The 23,987-nt window shown below is 41.5% G+C and overlaps 3 long non-coding RNA genes across 5 annotated transcripts; 2 read left to right on the top strand and 1 right to left on the bottom strand.

The window, feature by feature from the left end:
• Window positions 1–4,915: 4,915 nt before the first annotated feature.
• LOC107281077 (uncharacterized) lies at window positions 4,916–7,274 on the top strand. 2 transcript variants are annotated; one of them, XR_010741591.1, is made up of 4 exons: window positions 4,916–5,217; window positions 5,300–5,452; window positions 6,602–6,661; window positions 6,901–7,274. It is a non-coding gene; the product is annotated as an uncharacterized lncRNA (long non-coding RNA). The 2 variants fall into 2 exon arrangements; XR_010741590.1 differs by lacking the exons at window positions 6,602–6,661; window positions 6,901–7,274 and adding an exon at window positions 5,537–5,790.
• Window positions 7,275–11,219: 3,945 nt separating this feature from the next.
• Window positions 11,220–19,332, top strand: LOC107281143 (uncharacterized). Its single transcript, XR_010741540.1, has 8 exons — window positions 11,220–11,266; window positions 11,351–11,536; window positions 11,617–11,762; window positions 11,861–12,010; window positions 12,094–12,261; window positions 15,976–16,041; window positions 18,523–18,597; window positions 18,939–19,332. It is a non-coding gene; the product is annotated as an uncharacterized lncRNA (long non-coding RNA).
• Window positions 12,138–23,449, bottom strand: LOC136356582 (uncharacterized). Of its 2 annotated transcripts, none has more exons than XR_010741542.1 (2): window positions 22,942–23,449; window positions 12,138–12,439 (listed from the first exon to the last, which is right to left on the bottom strand). It is a non-coding gene; the product is annotated as an uncharacterized lncRNA (long non-coding RNA). The 2 variants fall into 2 exon arrangements; XR_010741541.1 differs by having other exon boundaries at window positions 12,138–12,729; window positions 22,942–23,078.
• Window positions 23,450–23,987: the final 538 nt, after the last annotated feature.

The raw sequence follows: 23,987 nt of genomic DNA, 5'->3' as shown, positions 1-23,987 counted from the left end.
TATGTTTTTGACTATACATATTTTGACTAAAGAATATTAAATTTAAGCAGCTTTTAATGAAACAGACTTTGTTGGTGCCATCAAGTTACCAGTTGAGTGTACTGCTAAGGTCAGCATGCTATCCAAAGAACACGCGGAAGATACAACCCCAGTCATATGTCCTGCAGAAATTGGTATACAAGAGGACACCACATCTCAAAAATGTTCAGAAGGTACGGGCGACATTCTTGACTCCACCTCACGCTTAAGGTACCAATTAAATTGATTTTGGTACAGACACTGACTGGTTGAAAATTTAAATTAATAAACCAAATGGGCATCCCCTTAAAGTAAGTAGATTACTATCAGATTATAGTGTATTCATGTAGTAATTGAATTTCTAAAATTTCTTTTAAAATCAAATAGTGATCGTTTTACTACCAATATCAGTATGAAAGGTACATATCTCATGATTTCATATCCCTGTCTTATGTATGTACCGTTAGGATTTCACGATATTGTACAAAAAAAAACTTCTAATGTTATGCAGAATTAAATAAACTGTGACGTTTGGGGGTATCAAGAATCCGGAAGAGGTGACGGGTAAAGTCACGTTACAGCATTGCTCACAAGGTATGGATGACATTATCAAAACCCCCTCTACACACCACATGCAATACATATGTACATTTTATTTTTTCTCTTTTCCCCACCTTCCGAATTAAATAATGTTTTTTTCCAAGGCACAACTTCGCACCTATCAAAAGACGGGGGTGACGACTTAGCTTCATTATCTTTGCCATCAGATGACAATTTGTCTGAATCACAGATGGCATCAAAAATTGACCAGATTTGTTTAAGGGAGTGTGATCCTGGTCTCTTTTCGCTGGTTATAATACATCACAAAATGACAAAATTTTCATCACAGAACATAATTATCATTTTAGGTCACTACATTTGAATGTTATTTTCCACCGCCTTTCAGGGAAATGAAGTGGCCAATAATGTTTGTACCAAAAAACCCACACCTTTCAGGCGGCCCCAAAGACGTACCAAAATGCCAGCCAGGTTTTTGACTACGCCGAGCGCTGGCCGAGGCACACTTCCCGATGATAATTCAGCGCTTAATTTGTTGGAATTTGTACTATCACACCCTGACAGCTTCGGGAGGTTGGTTGCATGCCCTCCAAATTCATCCAAAACATTTAATAATGTTTATTACATACAGTTCAGAGTGATTAACGGTTTGTTACAATACAATATCTGCAGTGCCATACTAATACAAGCGGATCTTTGCTTTGCTACTTGCACTGATATTGTCAAGTCGTTTTCTGCTCGTCAAATGGCTCAAGGAATGTTCATAGATGCATTTGCTGATTTCTTGTCCAGAGAAGATATGGAGAATAGGCCTCTCTCAGCCAACAACCGAATCTTCATTCCGACCACCATTTCGGTACATGGCAACTCTTATTTCTTTTCCTTTTTGCTGCAGTTTCTGTTTTTGGCTTCGAACGACTGTGTGCACCTTTTCCGAATGTAAAACTATATAATTTTGCTCCTGCAGGCACTAATCAACATTGAGAACGTGACTCGTAATGACACCAAGGATAACTACAAACCAGATGCCCTGGTCGAACAGCTCCATTTCGCTTTAGGGAACATTGAAGTAACACGCGAAAAACAGGCAATCAAGCACTGCTTAATCACTTACTTCTAATACACTTCATACCGGAGCACATATATGACCATGATTTCCTTTTTTATTTTCTCTAGATGTTTTTGCCAGTCATCCACAACGACCACTGGTCGCTGTACATTATCAACCATAACCAAAAAAGTTTCGACATTCTGGATTCCAAGAGATATGACATGATAGGTGGCACAGAAACCCAACATCACTTCCCAATGGCACAGAAGATATTGAAGCGATTGAGTGATGGATTCCAGGTGTTCATGGGTGGGAAGTTTCCAAAGTTTGGAAATTATCGAAAATGTTACATCAAATGTCCAAAGATGGCAACGGGTTCTAACGATTGTGCTTTCTATGTCATGAGATTCATGGAGAAATACAATGGTGACGCCGACAAGCTGTTGCAAAGCTTTCCCAAGGTAATTCATTTCTCATTTCATATTTAGTGAGCCAACGAAGGTAGCAAAAATATTTTCGATATATTATTCTTGTGCCACACAGTTTGACAAATGTTAAACATTGCAAGGTTCCTTCGGACAAGCTACGGGCGCAAATACTACACCACCTAATCTTCAACAGGTTCAACTCTGTACAAGAGCTCCATCAGGACATTGAGACATTTCGTGTACCCGACAATGCCCAATAATTATGTTTAATATGAAGAAACGTTTCATTAGCTGTTAGCTTCACTTTTGCCCCTGGATTGTATTTCTTATTTTATACAGTCCACTCCTCCGGAACTTTAGTATTTTGCACCGCCTGGTTGTGCTGTTAGTTAAGTAAAGGGCTATTGTCCATGTTTTTCCAGAACATAATACTATGCTTATTAATATTTTGTCTCCATAATCTTTGAAAAAACTGCTTAAATGTGATCCATTGTAGTAATGAAGGCAGTCAGTATAAAAAATGCTAAATAGTCTTATTGCAGCCACCTTCATTAATTCAATGCAATGTTAGCCGATAGGCAAATTCTTTACCAATGTTATTTCTTATATGGCAACATTCTGTAATAAAATTTCAAACTGCTAATCTAATAACTAATCGACTAATTTTAGACCGCAAAGTAATTATTCAAAGAGTGCGTTCAAACAATGCCATGAATTAAAAATGCATACTCAATGGGAGTCCAAGGTCATTAACCTAATTAAATAATAATCTCCCCAGCTTATAAGTATATTTATTACTAACAGGCAGAACAACTAAATAGTAATCAATTTACTACCCTCTTGTCTGTTATTTTTAAGTTCCACACTACATGATCGGAATTTCAATTTCGTAATGATCATTGCCAGAAAAAAACACAACTCTCTCGTAATATATGAGTAATTTTTTTACTAAGCGATAAAACAATCCCATTCAGTACCAGTAAAGAAATTACAAAAACGCAGCAATCCGGGCTGTGCCATATCTAACAACATAGAAACAAATATACCAAAACCTTTATTAACGTAATGTTTCTATGATAAGGACGTCTACAAAGCACAAAATGAAACTCGAGAAAACCCAATCGAAACAAACCCCTCAGTACATTCATTCTGAAAGATCCTCGGTGTCGCCACCACTTTGCACGCTACAGTCATCATCACCCAGCAATTAAGGAAGAAACAGAAGTTCTAAATATTGCAAAGGTCGTTCAGGGAAACTTACATGACTGTACACACGATCCTTCTCAGGCGTATTCATCTCACATGCCTGAACACAAGGAGGTCGATCCACACCTTCTTTGGATCCTGACGGTGTTGACGGACTGCCTGGATGCCCGGCATTCACATGATGATCCCCCCAATGATCACCGCCAACACCTAAATGGGACGACGGCGAGGTAGTGGAAGTATGCACTGGAGATTCCATTACGCAGGTCTCCAGCGAAGCTTTTTTTCTCGACTTTGAAAGCCCTCTGTGAGGAATAAACACACTACCTCCTCGGAATTGTATGGAATGCGTTTTTTCCGGATCGGGAGTCCACTGATCCATAATTACCTCCCTACATTCCCATTTTTTTTTTATAAAAATAACATTTAAAAAAAACCTTCGAAATTACAGCGCACAATTCACTGTCAAAGCTTCCAGAAACAGTAATTTTAACGTCGACTAAAAATTTTACTACCGACTCAATTAATATATTAAAAAAACCATAAGTAAATAAGGGCAAAAATCATCGCTGTGCACTAATTAAATCAATAGTAAATTGTTTGCTAACTGAAAAAATGAGGTTCTTATCGTAAGATAATTACTAAATCGCACGTAACTTTTCCCTCCGTGATGACAGTCCGATCGAGGATGAGATTCTGCAAGCATCTATCAACAATAGTACATTTTTTGCTAACGATATATTCATATAGTCATAGTAAATGAGTTACTAAGTCAAACCTTCAGAGGTTACAGGTGTGACACACGCGTTACTCGGCTCGTTATTGCGGAAGCAAACCAAATAATCCTCAGTAACTCCATTACTGCTAGACCAAACATCGTAATTAGGTAAATACTTTACTCACACAAACTAAAAAATATTACTCGGTAGGTTAGTGCGGAAGCAAACCAAATAATCTTCAGTAACTCCTTTAATGACAGACAATACCACCAGTAACTATTTTACTCACACAAACTAAAAATCTTTCTCGGTTGGTTAGTGCGGAATCAAACCAAAGAATCATCAGTAACTCATTTACTGACAGATCAGAACAAAATAATCAAGTAACTATAGAAACTAAAGATATTGCTAGTAATATTGTTACTAACAATCCAATCTTGACTTTGTGCGGCCTGTGTGCGACGACTGGGAGGGGGTGGGGTGCGGGGGTGGTGGGTGGCGGGTGGGGAGTGCGGATGGTTGCACCATCAAATTTCTACGTATAGTAACTAATTTACTTATAGTGTAACGTGCCATTTTCTAAGCTTTAGTAATAACTTTACTACACATTATTTTGAAATGGTGCAGGGGGATTGGTGGGTGGGTGGGGGGAGGGGGGATGGGCGATGGGGTGGAGGTGGGGTTGGGGGAGGGGGTGCTGTGAGGAGAGTAGTTTAGTTATTACGCACCCCATACGCGATTTAGCGCGTCCCTACATATATATATATATATATATATATATATATATATATATATATATATATATATATATATATATATACACACACACACACACACACATACACATACACATACACATATACATATACATATACATATATATATATACATATATATATATAGGAAAATGATTCTATACTCCCAGGAGTACGTACTCCCTCTCCATCCACCGAACGTTCATCCGCAACCTGTTCTAGGTCCTCTATTCGGCTCTCCTAACGGGTGCGTACACAATGAACCCGTTTCCATTTATATGAAAAGGAAATAATTCTCGTAGTTGTTAATTATCCCCCCATAATCGGAACAGACGTCCACATCGATCCTGTTTCGATCAAACAACTCGATCTCGTTGGCGTTCCCAGGTGGCGACGCCGTACTCGATCTCATCGGCGTTCCGCATTCCCAAGTTGGCGACGTCGGCGGAGGATATACAACCGTGCGGCGGTGGCTGACGGCGGTACAGATAAGCGATATCTCTAATCTTCCTAAATGCTGCTCGTTCCTTCCTCCAATGATGGCTCCTTCCTCACCGGTCATAGATGCTGATGCATGAGGGTGATCGACCTGGAGATGCTGCCACCCATTGGTGTCACCGGAGGAGAGGTCAGCGATCTGGGTCGGCGGAGTGCATGAGCAGGGCATCCGTGGCAAAATCGACGCGTCATAGTAGCGGAGATCATCCAAAACAGCAGGTTAGTATCGGTGTATTTCTACAGCCATCGGTGTATTTCTACGGCCAGATCGACGCACGACGTCTAAATTTTTCTTGTTTGCAGGGGCACAAGAGAAGAGAACCAGTTTATCGAAATTGCCAAAGATATATTCCAGAAATTTTGATGCCTGTGATTGAATATCTTGATTGAATATCTTGATGTCTATAGAGAAGGATTATATGTTTATGTAGTTCGGTCCATGCATATTTCAGTTTTCAGATGCTATTTTTTTCCTGTAGATGCATATGCTGTTTTTTTTTTGGTAAATTATATGCTGTTTGCCTGCTTTAATTTACACATGAATGTTTATGTGCTTACTTTGATTGCTATGCTAGCTAGTCTCTGTATAACTGCACTGTTCCCGGAGGTGTATGTGTGCTAATTTATTTAATTTTTACCAAGAGCCATATACACTACATGTTCGTATGCTGCTTTATTTCCAGTAGGGGTATGTAATGATTTTTTTTCTCCAGAAGAATATGCTTTCCATACAGGGATATGTACTGATTTTTTTTTATAACAGAAGTATTTACTTAACTTTGTATATATATACTGCATTTATATGGAGTGATAATATTGAATTTTTCTATGGAGGGGTATATACTGAAGTTTGTTAGACAATACTAGTATATAGTGCATTTTCCATAAATATGCTGATTTTTTCCATAGAGGGGTATATGCTGATTTTTTTTTATAGAAGTATATACTGAACTTTGTTAGACAAAAGTATATACTGCATTTTCCATAGATATGCTGGATTTTTTCAATAGAACGGTACATACTGGCCTTTTTACACTGAAAGGTAGTACATACTGAAAAAAAGAACAGTATGTATTCCAGAGAAAAACATATACTTCAACAAAAAATTCAGTATACAAATTTAGAAAAGTGGTATATACTATAGATCTAGAACAAGTGGTATATACTAGTACTCTAGATAGAACTGCATAAACTACCCTCTTGATCCTGCTAACCGAGATATGTCAGCGGCGATGTAGAGATTAAGGCTTTCTATCCGGTATTACATGTATTTGGCTAGCAATTAATTAATCGATACTTTGATGCGTCCAATTAATGTTTTCTTACTGATGTTGATCTAATATAGTAATATTTTAATATTTTTTTTAGAACGGCCACCATTTGGAGTGAGGAAATTAGTATATGCAGTATATACTGACAGAAAATTAAGTAGTACTCCCTCCGTCCCATAATATAAGGGATTTTGAGTTTTTGTTTGCACTATTTGACCACTCGTCTTATTCAAAAAAATTGTACAAATATAAAAAACGACAAGTTGTGCTTAAAGTACTTTGGATAATAAAGTAAGTCACAAAAAAAATAAATAATAATTCCAAAATTTTTTGAATAAGACGAGTGGTCAAACAGTGCAAACAAAAACTCAAAATCCCTTATATTATGGGACGGAGGGAGTATATGCAGTATATATTTACTACTGGTCTGAAAAAAATGGTATATACTAGCTAGTAGCCCAGGAGTAGCGGTATATACTAGTCTTGAAGATCCTGTCATTACAGTTGCAGCACATGGTGCATAGGAGGCTGCAAAAATCAGAGGCGACACCTAATGCATTTGTTCGAACCTCCATAGAACTGAATAGATTTTTTCAGCAGAATATATATCTACCTCTTGTTTCTTTTTCTATATTTTTCGATCGCTTGTGAGCATGAGATCATATATATACCTCTTTTTTTTTGTATTTACAAAGAATTTTGTACCATACTTCTGAATTTTGCTCGTGAAAAAGCATATTATACTAGCTATATATGGCTTATCAAAGTAATAGTGGTATATAGTACTAAATCTAAGAAATAGTATTTATACTTATTTAAGCAGTATATGCATCATATACTGAAGAAATAAAAAGAGTAGTATATTCAGATACTGAGCAAACAAGAAAGCATAAACTCCTTTAGCGAGGAGATGCAGTAGATAGTGACCAAACAAAAAAGTAGTACTATAGCAGCATATACTGACCAAATTAAAAAAAAAAGTATATGCTCCTTAAATACTAATGTAGTATATACTGGCTATAAATTTCAAGAAAACAGTATATACTGTTCCAAGGTATAAGTAGCGCATATACTTATAAAAAAAAGTATATACTGTTCCAATAAACAGTATATACTTATAAGAGTATGCAAACATACTATATACTACGTAGTACGTTTCTAGTATGCAGAAAGCAGTACATATGTACATTCATATATATATTCTTTGTGAAATTAAGAAATCGGTACATACTCATTCGGAGAATAAATCAGTATATACTGAACAAGAAAAAAGTAGTATATGCTGCTCTAATTAAGTAAAATGAGTAAAGTTTACACTACTACTAAGTAGGAAACAAGCATATACTAAAATGTTTATAATCGGATTTTTCTAATCAGTTTGCATGGTAGAAGATCCATGTCTTTAGAGGATGGTTAGAGCATCACCAACAGTCCTCCTATAATCTCTCCCCAAAAATTTGTTTTTGGGTTTCCTAAACTGAAAATAGGAAGTAAAAAAACTCCTCCCTCCAACAGATAGCCTAAATTTAATCCCAAAAACTAAAAGTGGGTCCTTCTATTAAACTACCAACAGAAATTTTAGTTTTTCCCCTCCCACGCGTGCACAGAAAGAGATCGCTATCTCAGTATCTTCCACGCGCAATAGCCGGCCGATTCTCCACTGCACGCTCCCTGCCGCTACGCTGCCGGCCGATCTCTCCACACGCGCCCTGCTCATCGCCGATCCCTACACCATCCCTGCCATCTCCCCCTCCTCTCTTTCCCCCACTAGTGCTGCCCACCTCTCCCTTGATCTACTCGCTTGGCCGCCTCTCCCTACACGCCCTCGTCGTGTTAAAGAAAGAGATGAGTCGTCCAGGCAGCCTCGTTAAGATGCTATTGGATGATGAGTCTTCGTCGGATGACGATGATGAATTTATTTTTGAGGCGGTCAAAACAATTTTCGATGATAACAACGAAGAACCAAAGCGAGGAGGGTCTGTCTTTGGACATGCAGTGATTAATCGGGAGAGATTGGCTGGTCATTGGAGACTATACAATGACTATTTCTCAGAAGAGCCTACATACCTTCCTGTTCAATTTAGACGCAGGTGGGTAATAGTGAATTGTATTTTTTTTTCAATCTTGATTTGAATTAGTGATGCACGTATTAATTTTAATTGCTAATTATTTTTCAGGTTTAGAATGAAAAGGCTGCTCTTTTTATGCATAATGAATGCTGTTGAAGCGCATGATGATTATTTTGTTCAGAAGAGAAATGCTACTGGTATCATTGGGCTATCATGTTTGCAAAAGGTAACAGCAGTGTCACGTATGTTGTGTTATGGAATAGCTGCAGATGCAGTTGATGAGTATGTTCGTATTGGAGGTAGTACCGTTATTGAGAGTTTTAGAAGGTTTATCGTAGTTGTTGATGAAGTTTTTGGGGAGGAGTACATGAGGACACCAAATGAGAACAATATAGCTAGGTTACTTGCAGTTGGAGAACGTAGAGGATTTCCAGGTATGCTGGGTTCTTTAGATTGTATGCACTGGGAGTGGAAGAACTGTCCGACTGCCTGGCATGGTCAGTATAAAGGGAAAGAGGGAGTTCCTACCTTCGTTTTAGAAGCTGTTGCCTCGCATGATCGATGGATTTGGCATGCGTTCTTTGGGTTACCTGGAACTCATAATGATATTAATGTGCTCCAACGATCTCCATTGTTTGCAAAGCTAGCTGAAGAACAGGCTCCTAAAGTTAATTACACCATTAACGGACACAACTACACTAGAGGGAGCCATCACCGGGGGGCACAGAGGAGAGGCCGGCCAGTTCATCCCGTACGGCGGCAGATAAAAACGTGGTGGCGGCAGAATCAGGGAAGAGGAGGAAACAGCTGCCGCCGGATGAGCCGCCGGCGGGCACGACGCCGCCAATCGTGATGCCACCGGCCGCGACGCCGCCGGCCTTGATGCCGCCGGCCGTGACGCCGCCGGGCGAGGGGCTGCAGGTACAGGCGCCGGCGGGCGAGGCGCTGGTGGGCGACGCGACGCCACCGGGAGAGGCACAGGCGGGCGCAGGCGTGGAGAATTGCCAGGCGCACTAGTACAGATCCTTCTATCTGTGACGGGCTCTAATATACTTAGAAATAGCAGGCCGTCACAATGAAGTCATCTCAATCGGGCCGAAAAGTGCCCGATTGAGATATGGTCTCACAGACATGTTAGATGGGCATAAAACTTAAGCCTGTCACGGATGACACCTATTAGTGACGGGCCGTAGTTTAGGCCCGATTGAGATAACATTCCATATCTCAAACGAGTCTAAAGTTGCGGTCCGTCACAGATGACCATCATCTGTGACGGACACCAACTTTAGGCCCGATTGAGATAACATTCCATATCTCAAACGGGCCTCAAGTTGTAGCACGTCACAGATGACCATCATCCGTGATGGGCCACAACTTGAGGCCCGTTTGAGATAACAACTAGTCCCGTCACAGATGACTCATCAGTGACGGGCTATATACTTAATCTCTATCGGGTATTAACTAAAGCCCGTCACCGATGACTATTTTTCCATTTTACATATGAAATGTTTATATTTGTAAGTTGACTATAGCAAAATAATTAAGTGCAGTATAATAATTCATTTTATGAGTCAAAACAATTTTACGGGTAGTAAATGATTTCAAATGGAAAAAATGTCAACAACAAAATTGTATAACTTATCAAGATTTACAACTTTTAGTTTGGTCATTTTTCTATATAACATTTGTTTGAACAGTTTGAATTTGAATTTGAAAATATGACAACTTCAAACAATATTTTCAAATACTAAATGATTTTAATTGAAAAAGTCATCAACAACAAAGTTGAATAACTCATCAAGATCTAAAACTTTTATTTTTGTTATTTCTTCATCCGATGAAATATTAGTAATATTATTCACAAATTTTACATATAGATAAGAGATATGTCTAAGAGATATGTCAATTTTGTGAACAATGTAACTATCACTTTGTCGTATGAAGAAATGACTAAAATAAAAGTTTTAGATCTTGATAAGTTATTCAACTTTGTTGTTGATGACTTTTTCAGTTGATATCATTTAATGTTGTTTGAAGTTGATATCATTTAAGATTGTTTGTTCTGCAATGGATAACAATGGTGGGAGTTCTGTGCCAACATCGTCAACAAGATCAGGTGACATCTTCATCCATCTAGCTAATGTTATATTCATTGCTCAATTGATATATTGTTGCTTGCTAATATGAGGATCACTCCTCCCTCAGGTCCTTTTGCTGATATAACTAATGTAATTGATGCCAATTTGACGAACAACCATCCCGCTGCTAATAAAAATGGAACTAATGTGCCAAAAGATCGTGAGAATTGCCAGCACAACAACTTGGACTGTACAGGTTGGGCGTAGCACCATATTATATATTTTGTTTCTTTTTAAGGCTTTTGTATTAAGCACAGTTTTTGTGTGCATGCACTCTTGAAGATGTTACAAAACTAAGTGCGACTGAACTAAAAAGGAAGCGTGCTAGGGAGTGGTATGCATCATTGACCAAAGAGCCAAAAGGAAGATAGAAACAAGAAGGCACGAGATATCAGGAAGTGGAAGAACTTTGAATCACAAGGTTTAAATCTCTACTGCAGCATATCTAAACTCTATGAACAGAAAAATTCATTATTAAATTAATTAAACTTTCAGATAATGGGTCTCAAGCTGCGACATCAAAAAAATTTACTACTACGGCCTCATCTGTTTCAGGTTGAGTTGTCATATGGTCACTGCTAAAAATATGTTTGTAAATTTGTGCCAAAAACATTTTTTAATATGTTTGCATTTCAATAGCTCCGTTTGGTGATATTAAAAATGCAAGCACTGAAGATCAATCAGTAGGGGGCCGGTTGGATGTTAATGATGCAGGCACTGAAAATGTGGGTTCTATTGTAACACCTGTGCGTCTACCATTTACTAACAGTGCTGATATGTCCTACAGTACACCCAGCGAGTATACCATGCCTCTCCAGGCAGAAGGTCAATTCAAATAACTCAAGTATAAAATGACAATTTATATTTATATATGCGTATGTGTGAACCTCAGATTTTTTGTGCAGATGCTCATGGAGATGTCACTAATCTCAGCGCGTCTGAACTAAAAAAGAAGCGTGAGAGTGGTACGCATCATTTACCAAAGAGCAAAAGGAAGATAGAAACAGGAAGACACGCGATGCCAGGAGGCGGAGGAAGGATGAATCTCAAGGTTTATATATAAATTTACGCATATATGTCTATATCCAAATTAAAGCTTTACGAATATCTTGGCTCATTATTATTTTTTTATTAATTAAACTCTTTCAGGTAATGTGCCTAAAGCTACGACGTCAAAATTTTCTACTCCTACTCCTATGCTTGGAGATATTTCTATTGTCACCGCTGGAGATCCCGCAGGAAGGGAACAATGGGTTAGTAATGATGAATTATTGGACACCCCTGCAACAAAGGGAACAGGTAATGTATATCCTTACGTGCACTTGCAATGAATGGTTTCACAATTGCAATTGTTTATAGTTCAATGTACTATGTTCAAACAGGAAGTGTATCTCAACAACCCACGATCACACCTAGACATCTCCCATTTACAGTGATAAACAATATAGCATATTATGATCTTAATGAAGGATCCAAAGAACCTTTGAGCTACATAGTTCAAGGAGAGACACAGAACAATAATGAAACTGATTTTCTAGCTGCGAATTCAGGTACATGCACATTTAATACGTATACAGATTTGCGATTGGTGCTTAACTTAACTTTATATTATGTTTTAAACTATGACACTAGCCTTTATGTTTTGTCCTGTAATTTTATAGCACTATAAATATGCATGTTGAAATGCTCACCTTGACGACGGAAAACAATTGCCTCCATCTTGCTGCCCTACACATGTTATGAGTCGTAAGACAATAACAAGACACTAAAATAATTAGTGTCGTGACAATCAATTAACATGCAAATTAAATTATATTTCTTTGTTCATATCATTATGTGCTTAATTTTAAAATTGTCTCAAGAAATTTTGCCCAAAAGAGAATAATGCGGGTAAGGTTTATTGATTACAGCATACAAACAATCACGTCAGGATACACAAAGTCGTAGAACATCATTAGAGAATTCACGAAATCCTGTCTCCCGGAGCCTTTCACAAGACCAGTTGCAGTCACGTCGTGCTGGGGATATGTCACAACCCAAAACGACATTAAAATATACCCTTTAAATTATGCCTGAATAATTAAAAATCCTAGTGAAAGCCTCCAAAAATTAAAATGTGCAAAGTTAAAAGTCAAATAAGGCTTGGAGGATTTTTGTATATTTCCTAAAAGCCTAAAATGTGTAAATAAATTTTAGTGGAATTTTCAGAGCACAAATAATAATTATTAAGAAATAAACAAAATTGAAAAGGTTTTATAAAAAGAAAAATCCTAAAAACCTCCCTCCCTCTCTGGGCCGAATCCGGCCCATCTCCCTCCCCCTCTCTCTCCTCTCCCCCGCGGACCATTCGGCCTCTCCCCGCGCGCGCGCCGCTGACGGGCGGGCCCGCCCGCCACCCTCGCTGACGGGTGGGGCCCACCTGTCATCCCCTTCCTCCCGCCGCTCCCGCCGCCCCACCCGCACCTAGCGCCGCCCCCGCCGCCTCCGGCCGTTCCCACGTGCAATTAAGTGGGGGGAATTATTCCCCGTGATCCCCTCTCCCTTTCCCCCCATTTTTCCCTCTCTCTCCCGCATTCAAACGGCCGGATTTGCTCCCGCAAATCTCGCCGGCGCCATTGATGGCGGCCGGATTCCCCACGCCGGTTTCCTTCCCCACCGGCCGCCCTCTCTCCCTCCCAACCCTATTTAAACCCTCCCCGCGCCTCCCTCGCCCATTTCCGCCACTTGCCGCACCGTCTCCCCGCCGGAATCGAGCTCGCGCCGTCAGCCTCTCTCTCCTCCATCGCAGACGACCTCCGGCCGGCCCTCTCTGCTCGCCGGGACCGTCTCCCGCCTCGGCGTCGTCTCCTCCGGCTTCCCCGCACCGCTGCCGACCCCGTCCACCACCTCGCCGAGCTCGCCGACTGCCGGAACGCCGCCGTCCCCGTCCACCCGAGCCACGCCACCGCCTTCCTCCGCTCCGGCCGCCTCCTTTGACGTCGCCGTCGACCCGGGGTGAGCCGTGAACCGCCGTCTCTTTCCCCCTTCCCTTCCCCTCCCTTCCCCTCTTAAGCCAGCATACAAATGGCACCCTATGAAGCGTTGTATGGTCGCAAATGCTGGACACCACTGTTGTGGGACCAAGTTGGGGAAAGCCAAGTGTTCGGGACTGATATCCTGAGAGAAGCTGAAGCTAAAGTCAGAACCATTCGGGATAACCTAAAGGTGGCACAGTCTCGGTAGAAGAGTTATGCAGACAACCGACGCCGTAACCTAAAATTCGCAGTGGACGATTTTGTATACCTTTGGGTCACGCCGTTGCGGGGCGTACACAGGTTTCAGATAAAAGGGAAGCTCGCACCTAGGTTTGTGGGGCCTTTCCGCATCATTGCTCGACGCGGAGAAGTTGCTTACCAGTTGGAGCTGCCCGCATCCTTGGGCAATGTGCACGATGTCTTCCATGTGTCGCAACTCAAGAAATGTCTTCGAGTGCCATCCGAGCAGGCCGATTCAGAGCAAATTGAGGTTCGCGAAGACTTGACCTATGTAGAGAAGCCGGTGAAGATTCTGGACACAATGGAGCACAGGACCAGGAATCGGGTAATCCGTTTTTGCAAGGTCCAATGGAGCAACCACGCCGAGGAAGAAGCTACTTGGGAACGTGAAGACGAGCTGAAGGCAGCCCATCCCGATCTCTTCGCCAGTTCTTCCGAATCTCGGGGTCGAGATTCCGTTTAAGGGGGTAGGTTTGTCACGACCCAAAACGACCTTAAAATATACCCTTTAAATTATGCCTAGAATAATTAAAAATCCTAGTGAAAGCCTCTAAAAATTAAAATGTGCAATGTTAAAAGTCAAATAAGGCTTGGAGGATTTTTGTTTATTTCCTAAAAACCTAAAATGTGTAAATAAATTTTAGTGGAATTTTCAGAGCACAAATAATAATTATTAAGAAATAAAGAAAGTTGAAAAAGTTTTATAAAAAGAAAAATCCTAAAAACCTCCCTCCCTCTCTCTGGACCGAATCCGGCCCATCTCCCTCCCCCTCTCTCTCCTCTCCCCCACGGTCCATTCGGCCTCTCCCCGCGCGCGCGCCGCTGACGGGCGGGCCCGCCCGCCACCCTCGCTGACGAGTGGGGCCCACCCGTCATCCCCTTCCTCCCGCCGCTCCCGCCGCCCCGCCCGCGCCTAGCGCCGCCGCCGCCGCGAATCCCGCCGCCTCCGGCCATTCCCGCGTGCAATTAAGTGGGGGGAATTATTCCCCGTGATCCCCTCTCCCTTTCCCCCCATTTTTCCCTCTCTCACGCATTCAAACGGCCAGATTTGCTCTCGCAAATCTCGCCGGCGCCATTGATGGCGACCGGATTCCCCGCGCCAGTTTCCTTCCCCGCCGGCCGCCCTCTCTCCCTCCCAACCCTATTTAAACACTCCCCGCACCTCCCTCGCCCGTTTCCGCCACTTGCCGCACCGTCTCCCCGCCGGAATCGAGCTCGCGCCGTCGCCCTCTCTCTCCTCCGTCGCAGACGACCTCCGGCCGGCCCTCTCCGCTCGCCGGGACCATCTCCCGCCTCGGCGTCGTCTCCTCCGGCTTCGCCGCTCCGCCGCCGACCCCATCCACCACCTCGCCGAGCTCGTCGACCGCCGGAACGCCGCCGTCCCCGTCCACCCGAGCCGCGCCACCGCCTTCCTCCGCTCCGGCCGCCTCCTTTGACGTCGCCGTCGACCCGGGGTGAGCCGTGAACCGCCGCCTCTTTCCCCCTTCCCTTCCCATCTCTTGGCCGCCGCTCCGCCGTGTCTATGGCCGCCGCCGGCGACCATAGGGGCGCGGGCGCGCCGCCTCCCGCCGGCCGCGCCGACGTGGCCGCCTCCGGACGCGCCATGTGGCCGCCGCGTGGGGCCCAGCCGTCATCCGCCCTCGCCCTCTGGGTGTGGCTGACGCGTGGGGCCCACGGCGCCGGCCGGTGTGAGCCCAGGTGCGTCCGGTCCACAGTGGACCGTGAGGCTGCCGCGTGGGCCCCACTCCCGTGGACCCGGTCCGCGCGCTCCCTCCCCTGGGCTGACGCAATAAATCTTTTTAAATTAAAATTTAAATGAAGAATTCGCAAATATTCACTTAGCATATAAACTTCAAATGGCCATAACTTAGCCATTTGAACTCGGAATTGGACCGTTCAAGTCTCTAATTTTTCCTTAAGAAGTCAAGAACCCATTGTTGTGCTTTGTTCCAACTTGTTATATGGAGTTTTTTAGAGTAAAAGCCTTTTTCCTTTCCGTTGGTCGTGTAGACGTTGCAGCTTCGGAAGATCCGCTCTACGTGGAGGTTGAAGCCGACGTTTGGGAAAGCGAGCAAGGCAAGTCACATCATCCTTGAGCATATTGAATCCCAGATTATAAAATTATTTTGATTTAAATTATTGCATTACCGCTTTACTTAAATTCCCGCGTTATCACTGTTTTATTTAGCCATGCCTATTTACCTTTGTTATGAGCTTATTATTATTGCTATTGTTATTATTACCTTGTTCACCCTAGAATAAACAAAACCCCAACTAGTGGGTACTCTATTCATGGTACCACTAGTATGAATTTAGGTAGATGCTTCGCTGTTTAATTAGGCAACATTAGGTGGTTTTATAACTCTAGACTTTGGGAATATTCATATCACTTGGACACTATGGAATGGTTGGATTATTGTGGAATTGGACGCACACCTCCCCCTCTATTCAAAACCCTCAAAATGATTTTAGGCTGGGCTCGGGGTGCATGGTTTTTTTAGTAGCACCTCAGCCACATAAGGACCGGTCTTCGGGCCTCTGTTGCAAAGCACTACCGTACTTCTACATGTCTAGTGGGTAAGGCTTAGTTTGTGGCTCAGTCTAGTTATAAACAAAGGTACACGGATGGAGATGGACGAAGTCGGGGGTTGATGGACATCTCTAGGACAAATGAAGGCTACACGAGCTGCGGCCCGGTAGTCGAGATGTCATGGCACAGGGCTGGTGTCCTGCTGCTAGGGGCTCAGTCCTGCCTACCTGTCCCGAAGGTTTCGGCCGTAGGTAGGGTTGGGTCGGTACCCTTGTCTATGGCTAGGATGGGTTGGAAACTATGTCATGTCTTCCGTCCGTATGCCGTGGTGGTACGTAGCACGTGGTTACACGTGAGGAAGACGTGTCTTGTGGGTAAAGATGTACACCTCTGATCAGAGTATAACCTATTCGAATAGCCGCGCCCTCGGTTATGCGCAAGCCTAGCAATGTACCCAAGTTAGTGTTTTAAATTCTTAAAACCTGCTTAACAACTAAAATATGGAATGGTTGGCCTGGGTTGGCTTGGGACGAGCTGGGACCTAGGTCTGGTTGCCAGTTCGGTCTGAATCATCGTAGGCCTTAGGTTAAGGCAAGTTCGTGTGGGTTCACGGCCTTGATTAATAATATTGTATAGCTCTAGGATTGTGTTTACAAAGTAGCTTTGAGCAACTAAGTGACTTTTAATGCGGTTTACTGCAAACTCTAACCCCCTATATTATATATATACATATGTATATGTATATACATATACACGTAGCCTTAAGGTGCTACGTTGCTTCGTGGCACTCCTCACAGCAACTCCATACTATCTGCACCCACCACTCTCCCCTATTAGTAATTATTTTACTCTCATCTTACGCTAGCAGCACCCCTTATACACAATCCCATATTCTTTAACGTAGTAATTTTTTTACTCAAATCCTCCAACCTATATATGTAGCCATTTTATACGGTATGATAGATTCCCAAAATTTTATCCAACGTTATCGGTTTCCTCGGATCTAGAGAGGCCGCAGTGGGCGCATCAGCACCGATCGGGAGGAGGCAGCACGATCCGACGTGGAGTTGGCAGGCGGCGGCGGGACCATGGCAGCAACCGATTCCATCGTAGCCAGGTAACGACCAAGCCGAGCGCGCGGGAGGTGGCGACGTGCTGCGCATCTGACAGCGAGAGGAGATGGGAGACGGGCTCCTCTGACAGCCAACGGAACGGCGGCCCCAGCGACGGCTGGATCCATCAACCACGCGACGGTGGACAACGGCCCCGGCGACGGTGGGATCTTTCCCCTATCCAGAGTGGCCGGAGGCGAAAGCGGAGGATTGATACGTCAGATCTGACACGAGCATCACCGCTGGAAACGAATCCACATCGGGCGGCGGCCTCTACACCTCAAAATCGCCGGTGAGTTCCCGACTGCTACCTCGTCCACGGCGCTCCTCCAGGCCGGCGGCTGAGATCCACGATGCGCCTCTCTGTTTCCTCGGCAGGATCCAGTATGTCTTTGGTCGTTCCCGTCTCCGGTCGAGATTGGCGGCGGCTGCTGGTCGTTGGCGGGCACACCCATCTCTGCATGTGTTGGTTGGTTGGGCGAGGAGGATGGTGATGTCGTCCCCCTCCATCCCTCCCCTATAAAAATGTCGCGGCGCTGGAATCTAGTGTAGAGCTTCAGTCTTATGGTGTTGCTAGATTGGGTTCCGGGTTCCGGCGCCTGCGGGAGGCTGCGATGGTGAGGAGGTGCGTCGTGGTGGCCACTGGCCAGATGGTGTGGGATGCGGTGGCTCCATGGACGCCTCACTGCCTGTTTGCCTCGTCCAAAATCTGGTTGCACCAGATCCTGCTCTACGCCCTCAGGCGGTACCTGCTTGCTGCGTGACAGTGAGCTAACGAGATAATCAATGACATGAATTGTTGGTTTCCAGTGTATGTGCATGCATCAACTTTTTTTTTCTTGAGAACTGCATGTATCAACTTGATAGTGAGTTTCTCCTCCACTGCTTTTCTAGACTAAGAATTTTTTTTTACAGATCCCAATCCCTTGTTTTTGTGTTTCTGGTACACTCACTGAGATTCTGAAACTTCACGCTTCTGTACATCCACAGGTACGATTTTGGCTTCTCAGTTTCAAGTTCCAACCTTTGTTTCTATTGCAGTTTGCCCCTTATTCCCCAGTGGTCTTGCTGTGATTTATGTATTTCCTTTTTGCTGGCTTGCATAGCCATCGAGTTGTGAGCTTCCGTGACCGGGATTGTGTGGGATGATAGCCATGATACAATGTCATACATAGTGGATACTTAAGTTGCCTTTTCTTGTCTAAACAATAGAAATATCTTCCTGGTGATATTGTATGGCTCTCAATTTGCAAGCTCATCCAATTTTTTTGGTCGTATGGTAATTTTCTTGGCTTCCAACCTCTGAATGTCTCATGTTTTCAAATTTTCAGGGATTAGAGACATTCTGCTCTGAATGTATATTGTTCATATGTGGCTCCTGTCTTGCGTCGCCGACGAGATTGCTCCTCTGTGTTTGCTCTCTGGCCATCTAAGGGGGAAGGGGATCAAGGAGGCTGTATGTTGCTCGTCGCTAGAAGAGGGCCGGATTGCTCGCCAGAGCTGCTTGCAGAATTTTGTAGTTGTTTTTAATGGAATTACTGTGTAAATTTTATTCTGCTTTACATTTTGCTTCTGTATAGTCTTGTATGCGTGATTGAATGTTCAATTCTACACAAACCTATACCGTGGTAAAAAAAAATTACCATCGAGTAAAAGGTTTATGACTATTTTGTTGTTCAGCAAATCAAAACATTTAAAAGCTATGTCTTAGTAAAAAAATTACTAACCTTTCATCTATGTCTTAGTAAAAAAATTATTAACAGTTCATTTGATTGAAAATTTTTGCAAAATACATGCCAAGTAAAAAGATTGCCAAAGGACCAGAAAACATAAATACATGTTTCAGTAAAACCATTACTAACGCAGCGGAAGAATTAAATTGTATTTACACGATAATATTTTTACCCACCGGAAAGGGGACGAGGTTGCCAAATTCTATATAGAATGTAGCAGTAGTTTTTTTACTCGGGAAATCTCAGTTAATTTTTTACTCGGGGTGGATGGGATGGCCAGGACTGAGACATGAATCAGTAATTTTTTTACTTGGCACATCTCAGTTATTTTTTTACTCAGGATGGATCATATGGCCGCGGCTAAAACATGAATCATCTTTTTTTTTTACTCAGGCCATAAAAGTTAAATTTTAACTGGGGTCGGGTGGGTTGGCCTTGCGGGCAATAAGATCACGAAAAAACGGAGTAGGAGGATAAGATACGTAAGAAGAAAACTAAAAATCCGGAACTAGACCACTCAAAACAACAGAAACCCAAAGAAAAGAGGTGGACCATCAGAAAAACGGAAAACCAAGGGGAAAGCGTTCGTGAGGAGCGCTACGAAATTTAGTAGCGCGCGGCCTCTGTGTGTCGCTTCACGTAGCGCCACCTATATATATATATATATACATATACATATACATATATATATACATATATATACATATACATATACATATACATATACATATATACATATACACACACACATACACACACACACACACACACACACACACACACACACACACACACACACACACACACACACACACATACACATACACATACACATACACATATACATACATACACAAAGACACATACACACAGACACACAGACACAGACACAGACACAGAGACACACACACACACATATAAACCGAGAAGCCTCTCAGTTTAGCGTTAACCAGCGACGAACCAATTTGTGAGAAGGACTGCTACACGTGCTAACATGCATGCTTGTTTTTCCTCCTAGACATGCATGTCTTTTTCTTCCTTCTTATAAAGTTTTTTTCTCAAATTACTTATCCGATCTACAATCCGATTACACCATTGTGTTCGTTACAATTAAATCTTCACATCAAGATCTTACATGATTATATTACGATGAAAAAATATTTATATTTGTAAATTACTTTTATTATATACATAAGTTACTTTTATCATATATATATATATAAGTTACTTTTAGATTTGACTAAGATAGTTCTTAGACATATAAAAGTAAATTCAATAAAGTCTAAAAGTAATTTACATATATTATAAAAGTATCTTAAAACAAAACGGAAACATACTATTGCATTTTTCAAGTTGAAAGGAAACACTAGATGGAGTACAAACAGCTACCACTAGTTGCGTAGTCACGTCCAATGAAAAAAAGGCATGCATTAAAGTTACTTTCTTTTTGTTATAAGTTACTATTACTTTTAAACTTTATTGAATTTACTTTTATATGTCGAAGTAATTTAGTGAAATCTAAAAGTAATTTAGATATATTATAAAAGTAATTTATAATTTTTCATCAAAATATAATTGTTACGAACACAACGGTGTAATCGGATCGTAAATTGGATGAGTAGTTTAAGAGAAAATTTTAATTGAAGTATAGGTGGATAGGATCTCTTATAGATGGAGTGGTAGTTGATTTTGACAAACCAGCTACCACTAGCTGTGTGGACGTAAATATGTATATATATATATATATATATGTATATATATATGTATGTATGTGTATGAGTGTCATATATATATATATATATATATAGTAAATTTGTTTGGTGCTCCATATTATATACTCAATTCAAAAGAGTATGAAATTTTTCAAAATGGTCAGGTATTAACATTAACTACTTTACTAACTACTTTACTAACTAGTTGAACTTGTTTTTGTTAGATTTTGATTCTAGGTATATTGCATCCAAACATATAATTAGTTAGGTATGCAATATTGGATTGTGAAATAAAGTTAAATTTGAGCTGTTTTGTTGCTAGGTATAGGTATGGATTGAATACTTATAACTAGGTATATACTCATAATTTGAAAATTTTGAAAAATTTAGGCAAATTTATGTATTTCATACCATGGTGCCCGGGCACCATGGTGCCCCATATGAGTGTCCTATATATATTAGTTACTTGTATTTATTAATGTCTAAGTCATCCCTTTTGTATGTGAATTGATAACTTAGCTTTCATGAAAGTGCAAAGCTAGCTGAGCATGAGTAAGAATTTTGAGCAATTGAGATGTTGTAGAGATCAAGCAAGTCAAGTCTCCTGAGATGTGTAACACATCTGGTCGCCGCCTTCGTATGGTTTGACGGGCACGTCTCAGGCGCCTTCATGTGGTTTGATGGGCATGTCTTATGCTAAAGTTGACTGGCACGCTGAGTCCCAGCAATAACTCCTTTGGTAATTATTTGGCATTGCAGAATTTATATTGAATAGTGTCAATTGTGAACATGGATATATTGAGGTTTGAGTGGCAATTTATGCATGTTTGGATCCCACTCATCCAAAATTATGTGGTGGTCACAATTGACACTGGACAATATAAATTCAGCGTGCTCTACAAACCGGGAAGAATGCAAGGAAGAACTTGTCTAGCAACTCATTCCAGCTACCGTTTGTACCCCCGATTGTGTAAATGTACCATTGCTTCGCTCCCTCTCAAAGAGAGAACATAAACAATTTCCACTTAACATTGTCTTGTGTCATACCTTGAATCAGGAAGCATGAACACAACTGCTCAAATTCTCGTAAATGATGGTAGGGGTTTTCCTTATCTACACAAGAGAGATTTTTTCCCTAACCATACTGTAGCTAGACGTAAGAATTGGCTCCGATGAAGGAGGTGGCTCATAAAATTCGCCCCTACGACCAAATAATTGAAAGATATATTGGTGCTCCATGGTAGAGAAGTGTTTACATTAAGGCTTCTCTAAGGGTAGAAGGGGTAAAGGTAGAAAAAAATAAAAAGATAAACAACAACTGTTTCCCGGCAACGGCACTAGAAATGATTTTTGGTATTTCTTTTGGTATTTCTTATGGTCACAAATAAAATCCTTTTTGGTATTTCTTATGGTCACAAATAAAATCCGTAAACGCACGGATATTCCAAGGTATCGATTTCCATAGAGAACATATGTGTTGAACTCTTACCCAGGTTCATCCTAGGACACAAATAGATGACGCTTCATTTACATCACAAACATTGAATTTTTCGTCACGTTTCGTAATCTGTGACGCTCGCGTGACGAAAATTCATTCGTCACCTATCATGCGTCTCTTATGGCGTTCTATGACGAAACCTTATTTTTTTGTCATTAATTTAGTTTTGTCATTAATTAATTTAGTGACGATCCTTCAGTCGTCATAACTTTGTATGGTAACAAAGTTACCATACGAAAAGTCAAAATCTCGTCTAAGTATCTAATTAGATCTTGCTAGGAAAACATATGAAAATAAATTGCAGCGGGCTAGTCAAGAGTATGAATGCGGGTGAGGATAAAGTCTTCAAAGAAGCATTAGAACTCTTGGAGGCAGTGAGGAGACAACTCACCGATGTCATTGTAGTGGCAGTATTCAGGATCATCAGCACAAACTGCTATTATCTTGTCATCCTTCTCACCCTAATCCATCCATTATCCTCAGTTAAAAAGAAAGTGTTTGGTAAAAAAACAAACAGAGTGAAGCAACACATGTGTTAGGCAATTTACTCTGTGTTACCAGAGCCTAAATCTCATAATTGTGACTAAAGGGACACTATCATTAAGAATAATTGTTCTTCCTTAAGTAATCTGTGAAATGCATTTGCAATATTTCGTGAGATAAACAATTTTTGTACCATGTAAGCAAAAAAAAAAAAAAGGTGATATATGCATCCAGTTTTTCATGTTTGAAACAGCACACTGTGTAAGTCTAATCTATTTTTTTCCCTATTTCCATGGTTAGAAACAAAATCATAAATCATGGACCATGTAGTCAGTACTAAAATTTTAGGAATATATTATTTGGAGCAAAAGCTTGTATCTACACTGCTTTTAGATACACTACCACTAAAAAGCAAAAAAGCTAGTTTTTTAGTACCTTTTTTGGTTTTTTATGGATTGGAGTATGACCCTACCCTCAATTTTGCATTTTTTTCATAAACTGCAAAAGCCAAAAGGCCAGCTTAAACACAGAAGGTAATATACGACTAAGATGAAACAAACAGGTCAAGTTTACCAGAGAAAAGTTCTCTGTGCAACTTTTTTGTCTAGCTTGTATGAAATAAGGTTCACAAGAGAACCAACCAATTTTGCTAAAAGTGACCACTCTTATTGTAACTGATCTGAATACTGGAGACTAGAGCTCATGGCTGAAACTGAGGACTAACACCAGCAACATATCCGATTGCCCTATCGGATGATTCATTTTGCAAGATCTGAATCGACCAATCCATAATGAATGAAAGCACTGATTATTTATTTCCATGATTCGAGTAAGATGCCCGATTCTTCATTAACCCAGGTGCATGTCTAATCCCCAATACTCCCCATGCCTAAACCCTAGTTTGTTCCAATCAAACAAGAGCTGCTTCTGACCCAAATCACCCCATCCGTCCCC

Source organism: Oryza sativa, chromosome 5, assembly GCF_034140825.1.
Source record: "Oryza sativa Japonica Group chromosome 5, ASM3414082v1".
NCBI lineage: Eukaryota > Viridiplantae > Streptophyta > Magnoliopsida > Poales > Poaceae > Oryza > Oryza sativa.
This window is presented reverse-complemented; position numbering and strand designations above follow the sequence as displayed.